Below are 20,869 nucleotides of genomic sequence, written 5' to 3' on the forward strand. Positions count from 1 at the left end.
TGATTCCCACATAGTAACTTTTAAAGCTGTTTGAACTGTTTGCAGCATGGTTATCCCTCAGTTTGACCAGATGAGTGGCCCATTTTTGCCTTTTGCAGTTTGCCCTGTTTTGAGGTGGACCCATTTGTCCTTTCTATCAACTCCATTATCCCATGAGTAATTCAAGTGTGCCCTTCCTATCAGGAACCAGGGAGCATCACATTTATACTATTCTTCCTATTTCAAAGTTATTGTTAGTCACCAGTGATACAGATTGTATCATTGCCACTTGTTCTGCGTTGCTCTGGGTTGTGCTGAAGAGCAGATATAATGGGAATTTTTCAAATTATAGTTAAATGAAGAGGAGCAAGGGCAGGAAAAAAAGTGTAATTTCAGCCTCTGTGACACTGGAAGGAGATGAGGAAACTCAGAGATTCCCTCCTTCCCCATCACTGCAGAACTGCTACCTTTTGTCTGAGCCATGCAGAGGTCATCTTCATCACATTCTATCCATCCACATCTCAAAGTGTCCTGTGAGGACGAGTTCTCAGCTGTCTGTGCTTGGAGATGATGCTTTGACTTCTTTAATCGTATATCAGAGTTGCTATGACTGGAGATGAAAGTGTCAAAGACCTGGAAGGGGAATTCAAATGGATCCCAAACACAGTGTGATCATTGGGAGTTTAAATCCCAGGTTCCATCTATTGGTAAAGCCACTTCTGGCAAGGTGAGTGGTTTTGTCCCCCATTATGGCAATGCTCAGATACTAAAAAATTTGTAAATAACATAACTGGCTATTGAGACAGTGCTGAGTGAAGTATGTTTGAATGGATCAGAGGAGAATGTGATGGGAGAATCTCTTGTCCTGATTCTGAATAATCACATGTAACCTGCTCTGGAATTTCACTTCACACTTTCATTGCCGTGTATTCTGTCTCTCTGCGATGTGGGTTTCTATCTTTCCTGGAGGCTGTTTGGTCACCCAATTAGATATTAGTTCAGTTTGATATGATGTAGCTGAGCTTTATTGGAGAATTTAAGACAAATGACCATTTGCTAAAGTCGTCATTTCTCGCTTCAGGTTTGCTTTTTTCCCCATCCCTGCATGATGACATGGAGAAAGTTCAAGTGCAGTTCTGTCAAAGGAGATAACTCTCCAATTTACTGGACATGCTAACCAACAAACAGTAGTGATTTAAAATTTCCACTCGGAAATGGTGTACAACAGCAGCACCTGAACTAACTGAAGGAATTGCATCTGATCACAGTGTAGTTCAATTGTTTAAGTCAATATTGTCTCATATGATCTGGGGAGAGAATTCCATGGTAAGTGATTTTGAACTAGGCACAATGCCCATGTGTTTGGTTTCCAAAGCATTTATAACCCAGGCCCCACAGAAGATCTCTCCTAGCCAATCCTATATTATGGGAGATGCCCTTCATGACACAGATGTTGAGGAAATAGAAGTGGGTTTTTTGTTGAATTTATCCTTTCTGGATGCTAAAAATGTGTGTTTTGTAAATCTAATAGCTGCAGAAAAAAAATTATTTTTCAATAGAAACTCCAGCTCTGGTAACTAACAGAGATTCTGATCCAGGCCTGTATCCAGTTCCTTGCCTGGACCTGTGCCACCAAATTAAAGAAAAGCTGGGCATGTTCTGGGAAGCCATTCCTCACTAACACTGCTGAGATTTTGAGTGGTTTTTTAAAGGATTCCACTTCAGAGAAGTGTAAATTTACCCTAACCAAGGCCAAGGATTTGGAAAGAGTCCACACCCAGTTCTTGGTTTCTTCCCCAGTAAAGGAAGCTATGGTGGCCAATGACCCAAGGAAAATTGTTTGTACCACTCCACTTCCTAGTTCTGTGTCACTGATGACAGTTCCAGAGGATACCGGGGTTAGATTGAGAACAATCATCCTTCACCATTTGGATCCAAAGAGAGAGTGCTTCCTAGGACGTTCCTTCCCTGTGAATCCCAAACTGGCTGCCTGATTGAGTAACAAGGACTTTCAGGCTGTAAAGATGATAACCAATGAGGCAATGAATGTATCAGGCTCCAATTTCAGACTTCTGGGTACACACATGTTGAGTCCTGATTCCATGCTTTTGTGTCTGATCCTGTGGCTACACAATAAAGCTGATCTTGGCGCAGCTGCACCAATGTAGCTGTGCTGCTGTAGCGCTGCTATTACAGGCTCTCTAAGCCAGTGGGAGAGATCTCTGCAGTCAAACTTGATTAGTCCAGGTTCTGCAAGCGGCAGCAGCTATGTCGGCAGGAGAAGCTCTCCTGCTGATGTAGCGCTATCTATACCGGGGGTTAGGGCTGTGTAGCTACGTTGCTCAGCTGTGTGGATTTTTCACACAGCTGCACAATATACTTTTACTGATAAATGTCTTTAGTGTAGACCAGACAGTTTTACCTTGTGTTTTATGCATTTACATCATTTCTCCTCTAGCTTCTCCTACTTTGAAAGATTTAAAAGTGTGAAAAGAGGTACTTTTTCCTCATGATGCAAACATTCCCACATAGGAGACCCCTTCCTCCAACACATATGGCAGAAGATCCTGAGATATATGAACTCACAGAAGTGGTTGGGACAAACCACAACTTGAGCCAAGGTTCAGTTGTTGGCAATGGGCATTAAAAGAAAACTAACATATATGACAAGAATTTGTGATCATTTAATATGTTCTTGTTACATATTAAAATGAAATTATAGGTGAAGTTATTGGTTAAAGAGTAAGAAACTAACTGTGATAATCTGAATTATTTTGGAAAACTTAAAGTTGTCTTGTTTTTTGTTTCGTTAGTCGTACAGGAAATGATGGCTAATCTTGAAAAGTTCATTTGATTTAATTTACTCCTTGTAGTGTAAGGAGTTCTGGTAGAAAACCTCACTCCAATGGTTGAGGTGGAAGAATGTGTGAGAGAAAATTGGCCCAGTATCGATTTTAATTTTTTGTGTTTTCAGATAGAACTTATTTTGCTTAGTTTCAAAGTCGCTCTATTAAAATGAAAGCTACTCAAAGAGATAAATTGTCTAAGTTTTTACCCACTTAGACCGTAAGGGTCACTGACTTGCCCACTTCTCTAATTTGCAAAGGAAAGGCCTGACGTCTGTCATAGGTAGAAAGCTGCAATCATCAACCATCAGTATGAAGGAAAAAGCTGAAGTCCATTGCCTTTCTGGTCACATCTAAAGGCTGGTCTGTGCTGAAAAGCTATGTTGACATGGCCACAGTTCTCAGGGGTATGAAAAGTCCTCTCCACTGAGAGAAGTAGTTAATGTGCTCTGAGCCCCAGTGTAGACAGTGTTAGGTTAGCAGAAGAATATTTCCAGTGTTTGAAGTGTAGACACAGCCTTAGACAGATTGATCCCCTCTGGGAAGCGAGTCATGACATCAATTCCAATTTTGACCCATCTCCCTATGTGTGAGAAAGTTACTCGTATGGAGGGCTGAGCCAGCTGTCCGATCGCCTGGTTCCTCAACTGTAGCTACAGCCCTTAGTGCCCATCAATCCAAAGACTGAGAGAAATGGAGAGTTCCAACCATTGTCATTTTAGTATCTGATTGTTCATCTCTATTTTTTGTGCTGGTCTTTCTATTCTATCAAGGTGTGACTGGGATTCCCTGGAGCAGGGGTTCCCAACCTTTTTCTTTCTAAGGCACCCACTTAACATGGTATACAAACTCTACAGCCCACCTGTGCCACAACAACTGTTTTTCTGCATGTCCAGTAGGTTAAAAGCCAGAGCTGTCGTTAGGGGGTAGCCAGCGGAGCAATTGTACAGGGCCCCACAACATGGGGGCTCCCGTGAAGTTAAGTTGCTTTGGCTTCAGTCCCAGGTGGAAGGGCTCAGATTTCAGATTTCTGACCTGAACCCCAGTGAGTCTAACACCGGCCCTGCTTTCTGGTATATTTCTCCCACCCCGAAACCAGCTCGCTGCCCCCTAGGGGGCTCCGGACCCCTGGCTGAGAACCACGGTCTTGGAGTTCTGTCTAGAAGGAGGGAGCAAAGCTGCTGCCTTTCCTGATGGCTGAACTCAGGCCCTCAGAGTGGGATGTTCCTGCTCTGCCAGCAACACCAGGAAAGCTCCTTGAGCAGCTGCCTGGCCTCAGGGACAGTCAAAGCCTGCAGGGCCCCAGGTGCAATGAAGCAGTTGGGTCAGGCTGGGCACCCTGATTCCCAGAGAACTGCCCTGGCTCCCTGCTCAGCAGCAAAAACGTCAATTCCCCCCACCTCCGATGAATCAGCCTGGAGCTCCGTGCAGAGCTGGGGGTTTCTCCTTTCACTCCTGCTGGGGAATGCCGGGGTCCCAGGGGCATTTCTAGCAGAGCATTCGGAACTGAACTGGGGGAACCAGCCTCTCGTTACAGAACACTCACGTTCAGACCACATCTTTATTTACAGTTTTTTATAATATGATATAATCCTAGTGTCACCATCGATAGCATGGCATGTTCAGCCTGGTGGGATACCCGGGGAAAACTAACCAGCTCTTCAAATCCAAGAGAGTGGAGATAAATCACCTCTCCGAGTCAATGTGGGGTAATCAATAGGCAGACAGTGGCCAAATCGCTTTGGAATGGACCCCAAAATCTTTTTATTTACTTATTATCATCATTGTTATTTTTTATTATTTACACTGCAGTCTGGACCTTGACTAGACCCTGACCAAAAATTTTGGCTCTTTACAAAAAATAACAGATTACCCCTAAGAACGGGGTTGTGTTACATTCCTTATGTCCTCGCTCCATCTTGTGGCCATTTCCTTTCCCTCCTTTCAGTGAAAGGCTTTGGGATTTTGTGTAGAAACTTTATTTCCTCGTGAGAGACCCCGAAGCGGGGGCTGCCTGCATGTACCAAGCACCCACTAGATTAGAAGGTGACAGACCAACACCCGTAAGACGAGGCAGCCGTCCCTGTCAAAAAAATCATCTCCCTTCTTCACTTGAGTGACAGCCTGAATGGCTCCTTCTCCGGGCAGAGCCCCAAGGATTGGCATCATCCGCAACAAAGCCATGTGTCCGTAGCAGCACCGAACCCAAAATGTGCTTTCAAAGGAGCTGTCTCCTTCCTTCTGGGGTAAAATCTGCCATTATGGTCATTGATTTTAATTTCCCTTCTCTGAGGGCAGAGATGGGATTGGAGCAACCTCAGGCTGGGATGTAGAGCCCATGTCCCCATCTGTCAGTCGCTCTGGGGACCTGCCTTTGCTTCCAGCTGACAGGCTGCCTCCAGCCTCTCCGGTCAGCTCCTCAGCTTGGGGTGGGGGGTGAGTCACTTGACAAGCATAAGTGGCACATAGGAAAGCTACTTTTCCCAGATGCATTGGTGGTATAGTGGTGAGCATAGCTGCCTTCCAAGCAGTTGATCTGGGTTTGATTCCCAGCCAATGCAAGGCTGTGGTGTTTTCTCTGTTGGGAATTGGTTCAATTTCAGTCACATTGTATCAGTTTAGCAAGGGAATGAGAGAATCAATGTCCCAAGTCCCAGCAGGTCATTAAACACACAGAGGAGAAAGAAAGGGGCAGGACTATACAGTGAGCTGTTGTGGAGTCATCCTGGTATTACAATGTCTTATTGATTTTTAATTTTTTTCCCTTTACTTCCCTTTTAGACTCAGAGCCTTTAAGGTCAGAAGGGACCAGTGTTATCATCTAGTCCGACCTGCTGCACCTTGCAGGCTAAAACACCCCACCCACCCACTCCTGTAATAGACCCGGGGGAGGGGAGCCTGGCTGCCGGCAGAGGCTGCATCAAGCTTCTGCCCCCACAGAAGAGATCAGGGGGCGGAGAAGAGCAGGCTGGGCACCCTCTGGACCATGGGCCCAGCGCCATGGCACCAGTTGTGCCATGGTAAATCCAGTACTGGTGGGAGGGGAGGCAGCTCTGTGCACTGCCCCTACCCCAGGCAGCACATGGAGGCCCTCTGCTCCCCTCCCCCCAATGGGTGTACAGAGATGTGCCAGCAGCACTAAGGTGGCACCATGCCCACTCTGCCTCCGTCCCTCCGTGCAACTCCCAGAAGTATCTGGCATGTCCCAGCATCCCCTGGCGCAAGGGTAGTGTCTCCATGCACTGCCCCTGCCCCGAGTACCAACTCTGTGGCTCCCATTGGCTGCAGATCCTGGCCAATGGGAGCTCTGGAGGCAGCGCCTGCAGGCAGCGGTGCACAGAGACCCCCTGGCCCTGCTCACCTAGCAGCTGCTGCCGCAGGGTTTTGTGTACAGGTCACTTTGGGAGCTGCAGTGCCCGGGGTAAGCGCCACCCCTCCTGCACCCCAAACCCCTCCCCCAGCACAGAGCCAGCATCACGCACCCAAATTTCCTGCCAGAGCTTTGCTTGTCATCCTTTCACCCAGAACCATCCTTCTTCTCCTGGGCTGCAAGTAGCCATCCCTGGGAAGCCAAGAGGCAGGCACAGGATTCTACCTCCCCGCAGCCAACCGCACCTCCCCAGGCTTTGCAGAACGACTGGTGACGCTCTACTAACCCCACTTAGCCGCACTGAGGTGCTTAGCTTCTGCCCTGCCTTCCTCAGCTCGACTTTCCTCCTTTGCCCCATTCCTGCCTCACTCCCTCCTTTGGCAAGTCACACAGAGGAGGCCAGCAGGAGGAGCCGGCCGCCATAGGCCAACCTCCCAGGGCAGAGGAGACCAAACCACAAGGCTTCAAAAGGTGACTGGCCAAGATCCTCTAACCTTCCCCTGTTGATGCCAAGGCTTCTTCTCAGCTCATTTCACCACGCTCTGCCATGCAGGGGTTGGAGTTATCGCAAGGACAGACCAGTGGCAGCAGTAGGAGTGCTTTCCTGGATAGGCAGAAGAAGTAAACCCATGTGTTTCTGCCTGGTTTCAAACCAAAGACCTTTTGCATGTGAGGCAAACATGATAACCACTACACTACAGAAACTCTGTTGCAGTGTTTGCTCCCTCCCTTCATAAGAACATAAGAATGGCCATACTGGGACAGACCAAAGGTCCATCCAGCCCTGTATCCTGTCTGCCAACAGTGGCCAATGCCAGGTGCCCCAGAGGGAGTGACTCTAACAGGTAATGATCAAGTGATCTCTCCCCTGCCATCCATCTCCATCCTCTGACAAACAGAGGCTAGGGACACCATTCCTTACCCATCCTGGCTAATAGACATTGATGGACTTAATCTCCATTAATGTATCTAATTCTCTTTTAAATGCTGTTATAGTCCTAGCCTTCACAGCCTCCTCAGGCAAGGAGTTCGACATGTTGACTGTGCACTGTGTGAAGAACCTCCTTTTATTTGTTTTAAACCTGCTGCCTATTACTTTCATTTGGTGACCCCTAGTTCTTATATTATGGGAACAAGTAAATAACTTTTCCTTATTCACTTTAGGGTGTGGAGTCTGGGCTGGGCTGACTTTAGTCCCAGGCTGGGGTCTCCTGCTGTTGGGAAACATCCTTTGCTGCTACCCAGGGACAGCAGCTACTGGCGACATAGCAGGGCTGGGATGAGAGGGGAATGTTACATGGACTTTATCATACAGGCCCCATCCTGCTTCTCAGAGCCCACAGGCGAGAATCTAGAGAAGGGTGAGTCATTTCTCAGCTGCATTCTCAGGAGAAGCCGGTAGCTGTCCTTGACCAGACACCCAGGAGAGCAACCATGGCAGTTCTGCGGAGAGTTCTGGCTGCCAGGGGAGGGGGCTGTGCCGATCGGGTGTCCGCACTAAGTTCGGCATCAATATGGTGATCCCGGGGAAGCTTGGGGTCCCCAGGTTGCCTAAGGAGGGGTGAACCGGCCCCGGTCGGAAATGGAGCAGGTCAAAACTCCCCTGCTGATCAGTAGTGGGGTCGCGCCTGTGAATAGCCCCTGCAGCATAGCCTGGGCAAGAGAGTGAGACACGGTCTCTTTTTATACACTCCCCTCCCCCGCAGAGCCTGGCTGGGGGGATGGGAGCTCCCATTGTGGGGATCCTGAACTGGTGGGAGGGAGGCACCATGTACCAGGGACCTGAAACGCAGAACAGGGACACCCACACACCAGGTGTCTTGCAGCAAGAGCTGCAGTCTTGATTTACAAACTGCAAGTGATGGGGAATTTACCACCTCCCTTGCGGAGCTTATTCCACTAGATAATTAGCCTCACGGTTAAAAAATGGTCATTTCCAGGTGGGATTTTCTGACATTGACAGCAAGCCAATGGGGTCTTGTTCAACCTTTGTCTGGTGAATTAAAGAACCCTTTAAATCAGATATTCCCCCCCTCTGGGAATTTGTAAAACATATTTAAACCAGTGATTAAATCGCCTCTTAACCTCCAGTCAATGAAATCAATTGAGCTTCTTCAGTCTCTCGCTGGAGACATTTTCCTTGTTTTTAAAGGCTAAAATCCTGATCTTTCCAACGGGAGCTGCTGCTTCAATGTTCAGTTTGGGGAGGGATTTGGCTGCACTCACAGATCTGCCCGCAGGTTACAATCTGCGATCCGAAGGGCCGAACGCAAACAGCGTTTAGATGGGACCGTTAGTGCCGCCCCCGTGTGGCCAAAGACTAGAACTGACCAGCAGAGTTTAAGCTGGAGCCTGGGACGCTCCTGAACAAACTGGGCACAAAGCCTCTCGCGTGGGATCCTCGCTGTGCAGCAGGAGGCGGAGGGAAGCTGATTGTCAGGGCTCAGGGCAGCTCCCTGCCAGGCTGAGCCAGTGTCTGTGCTAAGCTCGGCATCAATCAGGTGATTCTGGGCAGTTCGGGGTCCCCGGGCTCCCACAGGAGGGTGAAGCAGGTCACCCCTGGAGCAGGTTAAAGCTGCAGGTTGACAGTGGGGTTGCTGCCCCTGTGAACAGCTGCTCTAGCACCGCCTGGGCATGACAGCGAGAGCCAGTTATACCCCCCCCCCAGCCTGTATCGGGGGATGGGAGCACTCACACCCTGGGGACCCTGAGTTGGGACGGAGGGAGGCCCCCGTGCACGAGGGATGCTGTAAGGGCGAACAGGGGCACCCACCCAACCACCAGAGATATTCTCGGGGGGGGTGGAGAGTGGCACCCACACACCCAGGATGTTGTAGGGGGCGACAAGGGCATCCACACTCCGGGATCCTCTGCAGAGGGATGGACACCCACACATCCAGGATTCTCTATGGGGGGCAGAGGTACCCGGACACCTGGGCTCCTGGATGGGGGATGGGGGGCACCGAAACATCCGGGATCTTACCTAGGAGGACAGCGGCGCCTGCAGCTCGACATGAGACGGGGGCGGGGGAAGCAGGAGCATTTCCCAGTTCCAGGCTGTCCCCGTCTGGCCAAGGCACAGAGCTCACAAGCGGAGTTTAAAACTCGAGCTGCCAGGCCACAAAACAAGCTGGGCCCTGTGGCTGGTGCCTGTGATTCCCAGCGCCTGGGGAGGCTGAGGCCGGCAGATCGCTTGAGCTCAGGAGTTCTGGGCTGCAGGGGGCTGTGCCGATCGGGTGTCAGCACTAAGCTCGGCATCAATATGGTGATTCCAGGGAAGCTTGGGGTCCCCAGGTTGCTTAAGGAGGGGTGAATTGGCCCAGGTCAGAAACGGAGCAGGTCAGAACTCCTATGCTGATCAGTAGTGGGATCACACCTGTGAATAGCCCCTGCAGCGTAGCCTGGGCAAGACAGTGAGACACGGTCTCTTTTTAGACACATCCCCCCCTCCCCCCCATAGAGCTTGGATGGGAGCTTGGATGGGAGCACCCACACGATGGGGATTCTGACTTGGGGGGAGGGACGCCCCCCTGCCACACAGTTCTTGAAAAGAGGAACAGAGACACCCACACACCACAGAGCCTGGATGGGGGCAGGGGAACCACACACGGGAGCTAGTTCATGGGGTGGGGGACACACCCATATGCTCCGTTGCACCATTCTTAATGAGAAGAACGGGGGCATCCGCACAACACGGATCCTTAACGGTCGGGGGGACACCCACACACTCCACTATTAACCAGGAGGGACAGGGGCACCAGACACCCCCAGTAGCGTGGAGAACACCCACATCCACCGGATCCCTCATGGGTAAGACAGAGGGGATTGTAATGGGGCCCAGCGCACCCACGCACCAGAGATTGTTACGGGTTGAAGGGACAGGGACACCCACACACACTGAGATCACGTCCTTGGAGGAACACAAACCCTCCACAGAAGGACCTGGTCTGTTCCATGATGGCAGCCCAGCCTGGGTGAGTCAAAGTCTCTTTTTATACAGGCACGTCCCAGAGATCCTGACTAGGGGGAGAGAGACACCTACCCACCAGAGATCCTTAATGGTCTAGGGTGCACCCACATACCAGGGATTCTTGTGGGTGGGAGGAATGGAGACAGCCAGACACACTGAGATCACTTCCTCCCAGGAGCCTGGGCCAGACAGGGAGACAAAGTCCCCCTTTACAGATCTGCCAGACAACCTTCCTCCCACCCCCTCCACACAATGTTCTTATCTGGAGGTGAAGCCAGGGAAACCACATGGAGGATTCTTATCTGGGGAACTGGGGGGACCCACTTACCACCAGAGATTCTTAAGGGCAGGAGGAACAGGGACTCCCAGCTCTGCAGCATGGGGGTGGGTCGCCTGCTGGGATCATCTGGGCATATTTCACCGCGTCAGCTCCCTGCCATTGCCTTGGGGGCCCCTTGTTCGCTGCCTCTGGTACCCAGTTTAGCCTCCGTCCTGAGGGCAGAAACGCTTTGATCTGTCTAAGGTCTGTGGGATCAATACGTGTCATGGTGTAATTCTGTGTTATTCGGGGCTCAGACTAGCTGAGCTAATGACCCCTTCTGCCCTTAAACGCCATGAAAACATTTCCCTGGTTTCTCCTTGCGCCTGACAGACACCACGGTGAGGGGCCCAATAGAAGATCCTGGACACAGCGCTCTGGCTCTTACTTTACTTGGGGACGTCAGCGCTTTCCTAGCAAAGCTGCTGCTAAAGCGCTGGATTTGGGGAACGGTTTGGCTCAGATTCAGAGATCTGCCTGCGGAGTGTGAACCTGCCACGAGGAGCAGGAAACGCAACCAGCAACGGGAGGCGTTGGCTGAGCTCCAGGCTGCCCCCGTGTGGCCAAAGCTTAGAACTGAGCAGCGGAGTTTAAAGCTGGCGCTGGGAGGGACCTGAACACGCGGGGCACGAAGGCTCCTGCGTGTAATGCTTGTTGGGTGGGCAGCTGAGCGTAGCTGATTGCCGGAGTCCAGGGCTGCACCCCGGGGTGCTGAGCAGGTGTCTGTGCTCAGGTTGGCCTCGCTATGATGGTTTCTGCGAAGTTTGGGGCTGCCAGTCTCCCTAAAGAGGGGGGAACCAGGCCAGAAAAGGAGACTTACAAAACTCTGGTACAAATTGCCAGTGGGACTGACCCTGTGAAGAGCCGCTGCAGCCCCGCCAGGGAGAGCCGGTCTCTCTTTGTGCAGCCCCCTCCATTCCTCAGGACAAGGGTTGTGCTCAAAGATCTGTGCCCCATGTTTTTACCTCCGTGTGAAGCACGCAGAGCACATAACCCTCAGCGCCTCAGCTCAGTTCCAGGCTCCACTTCCACCTGCTCAGGCAAGATGGTGCAGAGCAGGGCTGGCTTTAGGCCTATTTCACCAATTCCTCCGAATCGGGCCCCGCGCCTAAGAGGGCCCCACGTCCAGTGAGAATCCCTTCCCTGGCTAGAGGCGCCTTTTTAATTTTTACTCACCTGGCGGCGCTCTGGGTCTTCGGCGGCACTTCAGCGGCGGGTCCTTCAGTGCCGCCAAAGACCTGGAGTGAGTGAAGGACCTGCCGCCGAAGACTCGGAGCACCACCCGGTGAGTACAAGCCCCGCACTTCCTAAAGCCGGCCCTGGTGCAGAGGAGCCCCTGGGTGGCTGTGGGCCTGGGGAGGATGGCTTTTGATTTTTCAGCCTGACCGCTACGGGCAGCAAGGCCAAAAGTCAGATGGCCGGCTCTCCCGTCCACCACGCTCATCAGGAGCCCTTAGTTGACAGGCTCGGAGAATGCGGGCAGCGTTCCCCACTACCTCTCGCATGCAAAGCGAGCGCTCTGCCGCTTGAGCTAATTCCCCGCAGCTGGCCTGACTCTCAGGCACCGGGCAAAAAAAGGCAAGGGCTCTGTGGCCTTAAGCAGAACAGAGCCTGAAATGGGGGTAGGGGGTGGGGGCGCTACCCAGAGCTGGGGAAGGGGGTCCGAGTCCCAGCCACGCTCCTCGGCACAAACACCAACGCTCCCTCCCTGGAGTGTGTCTGGGCTGAGAGTTAGCCCCTGAAACAAGCACCAAACTTCAGAAGACAACGCAGGGATAGATCACTTGACGATTGCCTGCTCTGGCCATTGCCTCTGAAGCGCCTGGCATCGGTTACTGTCAGAAGACGGGATAGTGGCCTAGATGGACCATCGGTCTCACCCAGGAGGGCCGTTCCTATCTTCACCACTTTCCTCTAACCCAAGCAAAGCCAGGAGCAGGCCCAGCTCAGCAACTCTAGCAGGCTCCCTGGCCCCTGGCCCAGCATACAGCAAAACGACCCTGCCTCCGCCAGGATAGACAGCCACCGACTCCCTCTTCCAGACCAATGCAGCCCTTCCCTGCTTTGGCTGTCTCCAAGCTGTCTGCGTGCTCTGCTCCACGGCTGCCATGCTGCCTGAGATCAGGAGGCTGCGAGGTCTCACGGTCTCAGCTGAGCTGGTATCGCGTGCCACCCCGCCCATCTCCTCATTCCCTTCAGGGACCCCTGGGATGTGAGTAATTCTGTATTTGAGTGGCTCTCCCTCCCGGCCAATGAGCTTGGCGTAGAATAGCAGGAAGGGAGGAGGAAAGGGATTGTGCTCCAGTGAGAGCTCAGAAAGAAAGGTGCAGGTCCCCCACTAGAGCCCAGCACAGCAGAGCACAGCAGAGCAGGCTGGAGAATGTGTGTATGGGTCTGACTACTTCTCCCATGCTCTTCCATTTGAGCTAACTTCCCCCAGCTGTCTCCAGCCGCCCAGTCAGCGCAAGGGGGAGAAGGGCCAGGGAGGAAGAGCTTTGTGCTCCGCAAGGGCTGGCTTTTTGGGAGGCCAAGCGGGGAGAGGGATGGAGGCCACGGGAGGAGCTGAGCCGGCTGACTGTCCATGGCTTCTAAAAGAAGGGCAAGAGAAGGTCCCAGGGCTGCCTAGCCGCTGGAGAACGCGGGCATTGATCCCGCTGCCTCTTGCATGCGAAGTGAGCGCTCTACCACTTGAGCTAATTCCCCTACTTTGGCAAATGGCGTCTTGATCCATCCATTCGATAACGGAGGCCACATCGTTCCCCGCGCCAGCCGGTGACTCCTTCCAAAAGGGTCAGGCAAGGGAAAGTTTCCCATAGGCCGGCTAGCTCAGCTGGTTAGAGTGTGGTGCTAATAACGCCAAGGTCATGGGTTCAAGCCCCATGCTGGCCACTGCAGGAGGGAGAAGGTCACTTCTGCTCTTCTGGCTGACTGCTAGGGGTGGTAGAGGCCAAAACCAGGTGGGCCGGGAGCGGGCAAGAGCCCTGCTGGGCGCCGGGCAGGACGAGGCTCTGGACACCTCCTTGGTCTCCCCTCCCTGGGCTCCTTGCTCCACCTGCTGCCTGAAAGGAACTTGGGCCTGGGGAGGAGACGGGTGAGCCCGGCCGGCTGCCTTCCAGGCTCATAGGAGGCCAGGCTTGAGCTGCCCGCCCGCAAAGCCAAAATCGCAGGCCTGCTGGCTCGCCCCCATTGTCCACAGAGGGTTGACCTGATGGCCCGAATTCTTGCCGGCCGCCAGCTCCACCCAAATGGACCCGACGCTGGATCTCGCTCCCCAGCCCAAGCCACAGAGGAAGGCTTAATCCTCGGCACCCCAACCTAGGGGAGAGGCTTCACACTCCGCCGGCGCAGGGTGACCTTTGGGACTTCCCTGGACACCATCCTCCCACCGCCCACAGCCAGACCCCCCAAGCCCACACTCGAGCCCACCCCTCCGACAGGGAGGAGCAAGAGGACCACTCCGCCCAGGGGCACCACCACTCGAAGTCAGCTTCACTTGCTTTCTCTTCTAATCCTTTCCTCCCAAGTTATGCGCGTCTCACGGGAGCCGGCCCTGGGAAGACGCAGGCACCGCACTCTGACTGGCACAAGCCAAACGCCCACACCGAGAGTTTAGCACGGGCTCATGAGGCACTGGAGGAACCCCATGCAGACGCACTGACGGAGCTAAGCTTTACGGCCAAGGGCCCTACCTGTGCAGAAAGCCAACTTGCTTGTGAAAAAGACTCCTCTTCCGGCTACCCTTCCAAACTTCCAAATGCCTCCAAATGGGAAAACACACCCACTGAAACACCCAAACGGTCCTAACGCTGGGTCCAGGCGAAAAAGAAAAGCAAGGAAAAGATTTCTAAATGGCCACCCTGCCAGAGTCGTACAGCTCCGCACGTGAAACCCGTGGGAGGGACATTACACAGAAAAGGGGAATGGAAAGCTGCCCAAATTGAGATGCTGTGGAAAGCTACAGCCCCATCGCTACTCCTACTCTGCACACTTCTTGCAACAGCTGATGAACGGCCAGGTGCTTTTCGCATCCAAGCCCACACCAGGGAAAGACCTTGAGAAGCTTCCCGTGGTTTGCCTGGTTCAGCTGGTCAGCGTGCGGCACTCATGGAGGCAAGATGGTGCAGAGGAGCCCCTGGGTGGCTGTGGGCCTGGGGAGGATGGCTTTTGATTTTTCGGCCTGACCGCTACGGGCAGCAAGGCCAAAAGTCAGATGGCCGGCTCTCCCGTCCACCACGCTCATCAGGAGCCCTTAGTTGACCGGCTCGGAGAATGCCGGCAGCGTCCCCCACTACCTCTCGCATGCAAGGTGAGAGCTCTGCCGCTTGAGCTAATTCCCCGCAGCTGGCCTGACTCTCAGGCACCGGGCAAAAAAAGGCAAGGGCTCTGTGGCCTTAAGCAGAACACAGCCTGAAATGGCGGGGAGGGGGGCGTGCTACCCAGAGCTGGGGAAGGGGGTCCGAGTCCCAGCCACGCTCCTCGGCACAAACACCAACGCTCCCTCCCTGGAGTGTGTCTGGGCTGAGAGTTAGCCCCTGAAACAAGCACCAAACTTCAGAAGACAACGCAGGGATAGATCACTTGACGATTGCCTGCTCTGGCCATTGCCTCTGAAGTGCCTGGCATCGGTTACTGTCAGAACACGGGATAGTGGCCTAGATGGACCATCGGTCTCACCCAGGAGGGCCGTTCTTATCTTCACCACTTTCCTCTAACCCAAGCAAAGCCCGGAGCAGACTCCCTGGCCCCTGGCCCAGCATACAGCAAAGCGACCCTGCCTCCACCAGGATAGACAGCCACCAATTCCCTCTTCCAGACCAACGCAGCCCTTCCCCGCTTTGGCTGTTTCCAAGCTGTCCATGCTAAACTCTCGGTGTGGGCGTTTGGCTTCCGCCAGTCAGAGTGCCGTGCCTGCCTCTTCCCAGGGCCGACTCCCTTTTTGACATTTCCTTTTTCTCTGGCACAGGGAGTGACCTATGTCTGGATTCTCCCTGTCTCCCATCAGGTGTTGGGATGGTGAGTGAGAACGAAAGGAGAATCCCCAGCAGGAAGATGCTGAGCAATTACAACCCACTGCCCCGCTCCTGCACTCCCTTCACCCCTAACCACTGTGCCGCGTCCTGCACCCACGTGGGGACACTGACCTGTGTGCATGGAGCAGCTGGCATTGCTGCCCGCTCCTCCCTGGGATGCTGCTCCTCCGGGCACCCCGAGGGGCTGTGGGGGCAGGGTGATAAGCGACATCATCCGAGCTCCCTGCATCCAGGTCACTTTCCTCAGCCGGGCTGCGTCAGGGGAGGGCAGAGAGCAGCAGCTTCTGATGCTCCCGTCACAGCACAGCCCAGGTGGGGAAAGTGACCAGGACGCATTGAGCACATAGTGTTGCTCCTTGCTCCCCACAACCCTCTATGGGGCCATGGACGAGCATTGGGGGCAGGAGAGCAGTGAGCACCTTTGCACTGGCACACGGTGCCCTTTGACCCCCTGGAGCCCTGGGTGGCTGCCGGGGGCCCCACCCCTAAGGCCGGCCTGGCTCCCCAGCATGAACAGCAGAGACACAGGGAGACTGGCCACCCACTGAGCAGTGGTAGCCTGGGCGGCTCGTAATGGAAGCTCAGGGGGCTCAGCCTCCCCAAACCTTGCGTCGCCAAGGGGGCAGTGGGGCCCATGACTAGGGGCCCTGGCCAAATTGGGCCCCCCTGGAAAAGTCTCCCCCATGTTGGCCCCAGGGCTGGAGGAGCTCCCACTCCCTGCTACGGCCCGGGGGCTGCAGCAGGGGCACAGAGCTTCTCTGGTCTCGGGGCCGCAGCGGGGCAGGGGCAAAGGAGTGATAGGGCGGGGCCAATGGGGGAAGGGGTGGAACAGAGGTGACAGTGGATGGGGCTGTGTGTGGAAGGGGGCAGAGCCACAGACAGTAATGGGGGGTCATGGTTCCAGTTCTGGGGCCCCTGCACTTGTTCTCCCTTTCCCCGGGCTTTGGCATCACTAGCCCCTGCTTAGCCAGTAGGGTTCAGTGGTCCCCAAAATGTGGGGCATGACTCCTAGGGGGACACAGATGAAGTTTCATGGGGGCACCTCAGGGCCCGAGCCAGCCCCCATGGAGGGCAGGGAGATAACACCACTCAGCCCCACCTCTTCCCCAGCTCTTCCCCAAACCCACCCTCAGCCTGGGCCCCTGACTCCCATCCTGGCCTTGACCCCCTTACCCCTGTTTGCACCCCCCTCCCCAGCAAGCAACAGCCCCACCCCCAGCCCCTGTTTTTGACAATGGCTTCCGAGGGGCCACAACCATGGATGTCCTCAATCACATCTATGCAGTCCAATAAAAGCTATTCCTCACCCACCCACCCACCCCTCCATCAGGACGGACTAGGTATGTTCTGCTGCCCTTCACTCATGCAGGAAGGATAATAACATTTCATTCCACTCAATCCTAAAGTGATTTGTAACCCACCACCAGCCAAAACTGCTCATTTTGGGGAAGCAGCCCCATCATGCTGCATAGCTAGGCAGAGTAGGTGTGTCTGTGCAAACACAGTTTGTTCCTAAAGTCTTTCCCCCAGTTCATTCAGCCCCTGCTTATGCTTAGTATTTAAAAACTCCATATTGGCCCTATCACTGCCGACCTTAGATTTCTCCTCCTGTCCCTTTTTTTTGCTAGTTCAGGTGAGGTGGCTGAGTGGTTAAGGTGAAGGACTGCTAATCTATTGTGCTCTGCATGCATGGGTTCAAATCCCTTTCTCATAGGATGTGTTTAGTCTTCAGACCTTCTTTATTTATAGACAACCATCTACCCCTTTGGTACAATGACAGATCAAACTAAAACCTTCTCAGAAACTCAGACCCTCCTTGCTTTAAATAAAATGTCTAAATCCCAGATTTTTAAAGAAATTCTCTAGTCCCATATTTCTTAGTTTTTATCTCAAAAGGGAACATCCTCATCATCTCCCCCAAACACCCCAGGACCTCCCCAAATTATTAAAATACCCTCAACCCAAGCAAGGCTACAACCATGAACCAGAGCTAGTGTCTAGGCCAAGCTGTTCTGAAGGAGGCAACTCAAACATTTTCTCCCTGTTTCCCTTGGCAAAGTCTGACTGAGAAAACAAAATTCCCCAAACTGAAAATTTTCTGCTGAGAACCCAATACTAGTCTGTTTGGAGATTGGTTTGAAAGTATTATTGTTATTATTCGCTTCTGATTTCTGAATCAGTTCAGTCCAGTCTTTGTCCTCCCGATATGTTTCCAGATGTTGAGTTGTGGGGGAGAGAGGCCAAGTCATGATGTCTCTACCCTTCTTTCATAGTTTCTTCCAACTTGCTAGGAAGCTCCTTTGCTACGATATGAGTCAAGCAATGTCCATTTTTGCTGTGCTATCTCGGAGAAGTCTGCATTGTACACAGTTCCTGGGATAGTCCTTGGGAGTGTGGATACCTTCAATGGGCCAGCAGCGAGTCTGGCTTCTCCCTTGTCACACCTGAAAGGCTGGTGGAGGGCATTTTGAAACCTCATATCTCAGTAACGCACACAGAGCAAAACTTCATAACTTCCCAAACAATGCGAGCACACACAATCCAACAAGATATTAATGTTCAACAGATCAAGACTTTTGAAATGATACCTGACCAGGCAGACTTTGTACAAACCATGTCATCATTATATGAGAGTGGTGAATATGGGGCTTCCAGGTGCTGCTTTGAGCACAGTGTGCCACACCTGGGTTTACACTGCAATGGAGACGTACCTTAGAGTCCATCTCTCCTGGGAAAAAGATGGCAGCAGGGCTGGCCTGGGTCATCTGACTTGGGCTCATGGAGCTAAAGCTGAGGGTCTAAAATCTGTGGTGCAGATATTTGTGTTCACGCTGAAGCCTGGGTTCAGAAACCCTCACTCCTCATGGGGCCTCAGAGGTTGGGCTCAAGCCCATTTGTCTGCACTGTAATTTTATAGTCTTGCAGCCCAAGCCCCGTTACCCTGAGTCAGCTGACCCAGGCTTTGCGACAGGTGCCCTGGGTGTGTTAATCACAGTGTAGACAACATTAGGCTACGTCTCCAGTGCAATGAAACACCCTTGGCTGGCCCGTGTCGGATTAATCAGGGCCATGCAGCTTGGTCTGGAGTAAAGTTGCAGTGCCCGTGTCTGGGTTCAGGCTCAGTCCCCTGCTCTAGGAGCCCAGAAGGTTGGGAGGGAGTTTAGCGAGTGGAAATGGTAAAACCGCAGGGAAGTATTACCATGGACTTGACGGCATTTCTCCTTTGTTCTGTCTGCTCTGAGGCAGGGACAAAAACACATCCTGCTGCATTCGTTATTTCATAGGGTGGTTTAGGATTTTCATTCTCAGACACTGGGCACAAAGCAGGACTCAACCCTCGGCATAAACTAAATGAGCTGCCCACAGATTCTGGCAGCTGCAAAGAGCCATTTGGTGGGAGAGCTCAGACCCGCCCCTGTCCCAGAGAGAGGGGGTCATCTGTGAGGGGACTGGACCACTGACCTATCAGCCCCTAACTCCCAAACATTCATAATTCTATTATCAGTGCCTGTGAGTGTAATTTAAACCATAAGAAAAACCACACTGGGCTAGACCAAAGGTCCATCTCACTCTGAATCTTGTTTTCTGACAGTAGCCAATGCCAGGTGCCCCAAAAGCATCTCAACAAGGCACCACTGGGAGTTGAACCCAGGATCTCCTGGTTTATTAAACAAGGGCTTTAGCCAGCTAAGAAAAGCAAAAGTGAATCTTGCCTTAATGGGCCGCTGACAAAAGCATCCCAGACAGAAAAGCAATAGGCTAAGAAGAAACCTAGCAGCTGTTGAAGTAGCTGAGCTGGGCGAGACTAAAGGTCTGTGGTTCAATCCCAAGCTTTGGGTGGGGGGGGCTCTTCTTTCCCCCTTTGTGCAAGGGTGGGCTGTTTTTTGAAAGTGCAGCAGTTCCTTTGACTGCCACAAATCCCTCATTTCAGGCTATGCAGCAGGAAAAGGCAGCATGGGCTTCTTCACCGAGTTGGCCCACCTGACCTTTCATTCTTCTCTTGCTCTTTGTCAGCAAGGGGAAGAAAAAGAAGCTCCCCTTCAAGCAAGGTTCAGAAGGGGGACGTAAGGATGACTTCCTGAGCACCGGCTCCAGTCCTCTGCTCTACCAGCTGACCTATCAAAGGGCTGCCATCACTCGCTCTGTTTCCCCATCGGTGTGTGCTAGGGCAAGCACCAGCCAAGTTGATAGAGTTTCTGTAGTGTCGTGGTTATCACATTTGCCTAATACACAAAAGGTCCCTGGATCAAAACCAGGCAGAAACATACTGGCTTCCCTTTCTCAGGTCCTCTTGCTGTTCAGGAAGGCACTTCTTCTCCTATTGGCCTGTCCCTGGGATAACTCCAACCCCTGCATGACAGAGGGTGCTGACATAAGTGGAGAAAGCTATTAGTATAAAATATCCTATTTGGGGTCCATAGGAATGGAGCAACTCCTTTCATTGTCCAACAGGTACATTCCTAGGGGTTAAAGCAAAGAAACAGTGAAAGTATATGGCAATAAAGATTGTTTTCTGTGTGTCTAAAGGCAAGGCATTGGTCCCTGGGAAGGGAGGTGGAAGGATGCAATATCTTATACTGAGATGTGCCAACTTCTCATAAACTCAAGGCTGGATCTGTGGGAAGAACGTCTCCCTACAGAAGAGACTAACACAATAGGAACAGGGATTCTTTGTTCAATCTGCAACTCTGAATAAGACACAATTATTTAGTTCTTAGCTCCAACACCTGGCAATTTGCTGACCAGGCCTATCTTAACAAGCAAGGCTTTCTCTTACAGTAATGCCAAAATTCTTGATTCAGGTTTGTAGCAGTGATGGAATAAACTGCAGGTTCAAATCAAGTCTCTGGAGTCCATCCACAGCTGGGATGGGTCATTCAGTCCTTTGTACAGAGCTTCAGTTTGTAGCAAAGTCCCTCCAGAGGTATGAAGCAGGATTGAAGACAAGATGGAGATGAGGCATCAGCCTTTTATAGTCTCTTGCCATGTGGTCTTTGCTTTCTTTGTCCCAAGGACAGTCTATCCAGCATGTGGCATAGAAAAACCTTAGAGTTCTGTGCATAGGCAGGTCCCTGCATACTTTGCTGAGGCACAAGGTGTATCTGCCTTCTCTCAATGGGTCGACTGTATAGCTGATGGTCCTTAATGGGCCATCAAGCAGGCTAGGCAGAACTGACACCAACTGGTCTGGGATGATTCCCGGAAGCATAACACAAGTTTGAAATACGGACAGCATAGAGCCAATATTCATAATGTCAACTACAAAAATGATACATATCTAGAGATAGCATCATTATAATCAGCCAATCACAACCTCTCCATAGACCCCTTACATGACAACCTTTCTACCATATT

At 52.4% G+C, this 20,869-nt stretch overlaps 1 long non-coding RNA gene and 3 other non-coding genes across 4 annotated transcripts; 3 read left to right on the forward strand and 1 right to left on the reverse strand.

Annotated features, from left to right (window-relative positions):
- The first annotated feature begins 663 nt into the window (after positions 1 to 663).
- LOC123358877 lies at positions 664 to 2,495 on the forward strand. Its single transcript, XR_006575783.1, has 3 exons — positions 664 to 706; positions 1,061 to 1,305; positions 2,438 to 2,495. It is a non-coding gene; the product is annotated as an uncharacterized LOC123358877 (long non-coding RNA).
- Positions 2,496 to 5,314: 2,819 nt separating this feature from the next.
- On the forward strand, positions 5,315 to 5,386 carry TRNAG-UCC. Its single transcript has one exon. It is a non-coding gene; the product is annotated as a tRNA-Gly (tRNA).
- A 1,441-nt stretch (positions 5,387 to 6,827) lies between these two features.
- On the reverse strand, positions 6,828 to 6,900 carry TRNAV-CAC. The gene has a single exon. It is a non-coding gene; the product is annotated as a tRNA-Val (tRNA).
- Positions 6,901 to 13,299: 6,399 nt separating this feature from the next.
- TRNAI-AAU lies at positions 13,300 to 13,373 on the forward strand. The gene has a single exon. It is a non-coding gene; the product is annotated as a tRNA-Ile (tRNA).
- The last annotated feature ends 7,496 nt before the right edge of the window (positions 13,374 to 20,869 follow it).

This window comes from Mauremys mutica, unplaced genomic scaffold (assembly GCF_020497125.1).
Source record: "Mauremys mutica isolate MM-2020 ecotype Southern unplaced genomic scaffold, ASM2049712v1 Super-Scaffold_100099, whole genome shotgun sequence".
Lineage (NCBI taxonomy): Eukaryota > Metazoa > Chordata > Testudines > Geoemydidae > Mauremys > Mauremys mutica.